The 6,625-nt window shown below is 39.0% G+C and overlaps 1 non-coding gene across 1 annotated transcript; it reads right to left on the reverse strand.

Annotated features, from left to right (window-relative positions):
• Positions 1-1,520: 1,520 nt before the first annotated feature.
• Positions 1,521-1,624, reverse strand: LOC130847316 (U6 spliceosomal RNA). The gene has a single exon (XR_009052087.1). It is a non-coding gene; the product is annotated as a U6 spliceosomal RNA (small nuclear RNA).
• Between the last annotated feature and the right edge of the window lie 5,001 nt (positions 1,625-6,625).

A 6,625-nucleotide genomic window follows, 5' to 3' on the forward strand; every position in this document is an offset into this window, starting at 1 on the left:
ATTAATAGCCAAAACATGGAAACAATCCAATAATCCACCAACTCATGAATGAGTAAACAAATGTGGTATATCCACACAATGGAATATTATTTGGCCATGAAAGAATTACTGATACATATTACAACATGGATGAAACTTGATAGTATGCTAAGTGAAAGATGCAAAGGCTACATACTTTACGATTTTATTTTTATGAAATGTCCAGGATAGGCAAATATATAGACATAGAAAGTCAATATAGGGAAAGTCAATATTGGGGTCTAGGGAAAATGGGGACTAGGGAGTGATTGTTAATAGTAATTACTAATACCAGGTTTCTTTGGGGGGGTGATAAAAATGTTCTAAAATTAGATAGTGGTAATGGTTGTACAACTCTGTGAACACACTAAAAATCATCAACTTGTACACTTTAAAAATTGTGGTAAAATATACATAACAAAATTTATCATCTTTACAATTTTAAAATATACAGTTCAGTGGAATTAAGTACATTTACACTGTTCTGCAACCATCACCACTATCCAGCTCCAGAACTCTTTTCATATTACAAAACTAAAACTCCATATCCTATTAAACAATAACTCCTCATCCCCTCCTCTCTTCAGCTCTTGGCAACCACCTTCCTACTCTCTGTCTCTATGAATTTGACTTCTTTAGGTACCTCATGTAAGTGGACTAATACTGTGTTTGTCTTTTTGTGAGCAGCTTATTTCACTGAAATAATGTCCTCAAGTTTCATCCATGCTGGAGGATGTGTAAGAATTTCCTTATTGATTGATTGATTGATTGATTTTTGGCTATGTTGGGTCTTCTGCTGTGCACAGGCTTTCTCTAGTTGTGGCGAGCGGGGTGGGAGCACTCTTCTTTGCGCTGTGCAGGCTTCTCATTGTGGTGGTGTGCAGGCTTCTCTTGTTGCGGAGCCTGGACTCTAGGGTGCATGGGTTTCAGTAGTTGCAGCATGCAGGCTCAATATTTGTGTCATGTGGACTCTAGAGTGCAGGCTCAGTAGTTGTGGCAAACAGGCTTAGCTGTTCTGCAGCATGTGGGATCTTCCCACACCAGGGATCGAACCCATGTCGCCTGCATTAGCAGGCAGATTCTTAACCACTGTGCCACCAGGAAGTCCCAGAATTTCCCTTCTTTTTAAAGCAAGATACTATTCAGTATATATGTGTGTGATACACACACACACACATATATATATCATTTTGCCTGTTGTGAATAATGCTGTTATGAACGTGGGTGTTCAAATATCTTTTCAAAAGCCTACTTTCAGTACTTTGGGGTTTATTCCTAGGAGTGGAATTGCTGCAACATAGAGAAATTCTGTTTTTCATTTTTTGAGGAACAGCCATCCTGCTTTCCATAATTGCTCCACCATTTTACCTTCCTACCAGCAATGCACATGGGTTTCAGTTTCTCCACATTCTTGCCAACACTTGTTATTTTAGGTTTAAAGAAAAAAAATTTTGATGATAGTCATCTTAATGGATGTGAAGTGGTATCTTACTATGGCTTTTTTTTTATTTTAACGCTTCACAAATTTGCATGTCATCTTTGTGCAGGGGCCATCCTAAACTCTGTATCATCTCAATTTTAGTATATGTGCTACTAAAGCAAGCACTCATGGTTTTGATTTGCATTTTGAATTGTTCACTTTGAAAGAGTGAATTTTATCGTATAGTAATTGTATCTCAATTTGAAAAACTGTTCATCGAGAAACCCTAGAAGCACTGAGCATGCCTAACATCCAGATCCTGGTTTCTAAATATCTTTCATCACTAAAGCGGCCCCAGTCTGGGGCAGAGAAAGTAGAAGGTGAGCCTGGGACATTGCATTGTGCCAAAAAGCAAGGAAGTGCTCAAATAACGATGAAGCATGTCTAAAGGACATGGGCCAAATTTGGGACAATTTGAGCACCAAAAAGAATAATGACTGTAATTGATTGTAATATAATGCACAAATAACAATCTACGAATTCATGGTAATAAAAAGGAGAGAGAGAAAAAAGTCATTATTTATGAAAGAGTGCAGGAATGATAGAATTTAAAAATCATCATTTTTTGCAACTCCTAATGAAATAATTGGTTCAAGCAAGGATTGGTAATATATGCTGCATCTGTTAAATGAATAATTATTAGGAAACCAAATATCCACATGGTATCATCCCCAGATTACATATTAATTGCACATGGAAACACATACCTTTGCAATGAAGAAATCTGGCAATCACAACTTTAAACAAGTGATTAAATTCGACATGACAAATTGTAGGAAAGCTTGATATTTGTTCTTCCTGATATGATGCAATATTAAGTACACAACATCAACTATTAAATATTCTTACCAAAATGGTTGGCCTGAACATAATCAAGCTTCTCTAGACCTGATCTCCACTTTTTATGATTTCGGAGGATAGTGGGACAAGTGAAAGGACATCATGTAGGATATTTTATAAGGTAATTGAACTAAAATCTTCAAAAAGTCAATGCCATCAAGAAAAAGAAAATAAGCAGCAGCAGTAAGGGGACTGCTGTAGATTAAAAGAGAGACACTTGAGAGACCTAATTAAACAATAACAACAACAACAAAATACCATACCTGTTCAGTAAGGGCTTACTGCTGACTGCATATAGATTTTGTAAATTGATGCTAAAATGACGCAGGCACATTATTTATCATGCTTTAATTATAATCGAAAATACTTACTGTTAAAATTTTTTAATGAATGTAAATTTTTATTGTAAATCTCTTTTGTATTCCCTTCCCTATGGGAAAAGAAATTATAATCACATAAAGGGCTGTGCCTGAAAGCAGATAATATAATGTGTGCTTCATGATATTTGTATGATTTATCACTAAATCACAGATTCAACCTGGAAGAAAATAGAAATGTATGGAACAATTTTTCATGTCATTAGGCATGTAAACTCATTTCACTTGCTAATGCTATTAACTGCAGTACAGGCCACTTCATAATGTATTTCTAGACAAAATGAAGCTTTAAAATAGCACCATCCTGGGGACTTCCCTGGTGGTCCAGTGGTTAAGACTCCACTCTTCCAATGCAGGGGGTGCAGGTTTGATCCCTGGTCAGAGAACTAAGATCCCACATGCTGCACTGTGGCCGAAAACAAAAACAAAGTGGATAAAAGAAAAAAAAGGCACCATCCAGCAGAAATGTAATGCAATCCACAAAAGTTAGCCCATATATAATTTTACATTTTTTAGTAGTAATGTTTAAAAAGTAAAAAGAAATAGGTAAAATAAATTTTAATGATATATTTTATTTAATCCAGTATATCCAAAACATTATCATTTCAATAAGTAATCAATATAAAAATTATTTAAGAGAAACTTTACATGCTTTGATAGTACTGTCTCTGAAATCTGGCATATAAGTTACACTTTCAGCACATTTCAGTTTGGACTGGGCACAGTTCATATACTCAAGAGTGTCTTCTCTGTTGGACTAGACAGTGCAGGTCTAGAATATAAATACTGAAATACTGAGTCTAAATAGAATTGGTTTTTAGTGCTACAGATATGCAATATCAAAAACAGAATTTTCAAAAGTGAACTTTCCTAACACGTACTTTTGATTTGCTTTGGACTAAAACATTTTTTGTCAGGGGTGAAAAAATAAGCTGAAAAATTCTGTTTACCTACCAAGTGACTGATATTTTTGCATTTAGGACAAAAGCGTGGAGATGACAGTGGCAATGGAGGGGAAGAACCTCCAATATTACACATCTGCATTCGATATCACTAAACACTGCATTAGCTTATCATACAGTTGGCCATGAGTGTCTGAATGCAAGGGACATAAATGTTCCAAATCCTGCCCATTTTCCCTTCAAACCAGCTAACCTTTTTCCTTTCAGATTTCCACTGCCCAGACCTTAACCCAAGTTCTTTTCCACCGGAGCCTGGGCAGATAGAGAAGGCTTCTCTGTTTTCTCTGCTCCGGGACTTGCCCCAGCCCTGCCTCACAGGAACCACCAAGTCCATCCTCCTTTTCCACATCCCTGCCCCACAGACCCTCCTGTAACTACAGCTCCAGCTACCTCACTGCGACCCAGCCATCCTGGGTGGACAGATTCTATTATCTGGCCTAACCCTGTCTTTCCACCTCGAATGCTACCTTCCCTCAGTAACCCAAGCTCACCCCGAGGTTGCTCTTTCTGTCGTGTCATCTCCCTCAGCTGACATTCACCCTTCCCTCTGTGTGGCTGTTGATGTTCTGTTTGCCTTTCCCTGAGTGGTGTAAATTTCATTTCTTTTAAGGAAGTTTTGCTGTGCAGACTGTTGGCAGTCTGCTCTCCCTTCCTTCTTCACCTTGGGTCACCTGTCCTCCATGCCATTCACTGCCTTGTGACTGTCCCCATGTGTATCTTACCTTGCTCGGGAGCCTGCAGGGCCAGGTCACAGACTCCCGAAGATTGTGACCTCTTTGCAACCTGGGCAGGGCCGAGCCCATGAGAGCTCTCGCAGGTACTCGCAGGACTTCCTTCCCCAGGCCTCGCCACAGTTCCGGGATGTCTAGAAAGTCAAAGGACATGCTTAATGCTAGTACTTGAAATAAGTGTGTGTGAGGCTTACGGCTACTTTTGTCTGGAGGAAAGGTCAGGGCCATGGGAGACATTTGCCTTTTGTGGTAGATTGGTAGCAAAAATATCCTCAGTTCTTCAGCCTGTCCTGTATCCATGCCTGTTGTTATGTGACTTTGCGACTCCTCCTAGCAGGAGGTGGACCCTACTTCCCCAGCCTTAAATCTGGGCTGGCTAGGTGACCTGCTTTGGCCGTGAGAATGAGGCAGAAGAGATAAAGCACCAGATATGACCCTAGGCCTCCAGGTAAACATCGCCAGTGTGGACACAGTGAGAGGAGAGGGGAGTCAGAAGTCTGGGCTCCCACACGCTGGTCTCGCTCTGCCAGTAACCAACAAGGATACCAGGGCAAGACACTTCACCTGCTGGGCCTCCGTTTCCTCATCCATGAAATAAAGAGCTCCGGCCAGGATAGTCCTGAAGAGTCTTCTAGGCCGTTATCACTTCATGTTCATGAAAACTATGAACATATGTATATTATTACAGCTGGTCTCACCCAACTAGACTACTGAGTTAAAATTTTGCCAGCCATTGTGGAAAATGAAAGTATTTACACATGCAGCAGATAATCGAGACGTTGTGTCCACACAGTCTTAGCAATCATTAATAAAATCTTAAACCATCTTTGGAAATAGTCACTACAAAAAAGCCACTACCACTTGCCAGTTGGGGTGGCCCCTAATGAGGCACAGCAACTAATTAAGTTACCTTCATGCACTTGGGTGTGAAGACAACCTACTAAAACACTTGTAACACTGGTAAATTTTTACTACCTTAATCTTTTTCCTTCACAGTTTATGCCAAGGGGAAAGTCCACAGTCAGGGCTTTCCCTATAACTTCCGTTTCTTTGGGAAGTTCTCCCAGTTAGAGCCTGTCATGGCCAGATGGCCAAGGACCCACAATTCTCAGAATAATATTCACATTTAAACTGTGGATGTCATATACCAATAAGCTCATATCTCTCTTTACAAAGTGCGCTGATAAGAATAGAGAAAAAAGTTGCTTTTCTCACAACTTTAAACTGTGGCCCTTTAATGAACATCAGTACTGATAGCATGCTGTGAATTCATATTCTAATAGGTAGCTAGTAAGTAAAAGGTAAAGAATTGTATGTTTTGCCTTTTTATAAAGGACACATTTGTTACATATAAACACTTAGAATATGCTCTAATTTTTGTAACCCTAGTTTGAAATTTCTGTATTTTATATTGATATAATATAGACTTAATAAAAGGAAGAAATGTGCTGTCTACTAAGAGAAACAGTTTACACCCACATCTGAGCCCTTTAGGGTACAGACACCCCTGGTCTTATAGGATGGCTGGTTTCATCTTAGCTCCTTCCAGAGAGGAAGAGAATACACCTAGTTTTTTTTCCAACGCCTAAGTAGGCAATTACTCTAGAAGCACGGTGGTCTACACACACTCCAATCCAATTCTCCCCCCATTGCCCAGATCAGACAGTGAACCTATTGACTCAACTCACAGGAACATTTAACAAAAACAAAACCAAAAAATCAGATGTCGATGTCTGCTTCTAGCTATGGCAGAGGAGCTGGTATCAGAGTTATTCTCCTACTGGAAACCACTATGAAAACTAGATTTTTTAAAAAGCTGGGGTTTTTTTTAAGTTGAAATATAGTTGATTTACAATACTGTTAGTTTTAGGTGTATAGCAAAGTGATTCAATTTTATATGTATTTTTCCTGATTATTTTCCATTATAGGTTATTACAAGATATTGAATATAGTTCCCTGTGCCATACAGTAAATCCTTGTTGCTTATCTATTTTATGTATAGTAGTTGGTATCTGTTAATTCTATACTCCTGATTTATCGCTCCCACCTCCCTTTCCCCTTCGGTAATCATAAGTTTGTTTCCTATGTCTGTGAGTCTGTGAGTCTGTTTCTTTTCTTTTCTTTCTTTCTTTTTTTTTTCTTTTGGCCTAGCTGCTCGGCCTGTGGGATCTTAGTTCCCTGACTGGGGATTTAACTCGGGCCCTTGGCAGTGAAAGC

The sequence above is a fragment of the Hippopotamus amphibius genome, chromosome 2, assembly GCF_030028045.1.
Source record: "Hippopotamus amphibius kiboko isolate mHipAmp2 chromosome 2, mHipAmp2.hap2, whole genome shotgun sequence".
In the NCBI taxonomy this organism is placed as follows: Eukaryota; Metazoa; Chordata; class Mammalia; order Artiodactyla; family Hippopotamidae; genus Hippopotamus; species Hippopotamus amphibius.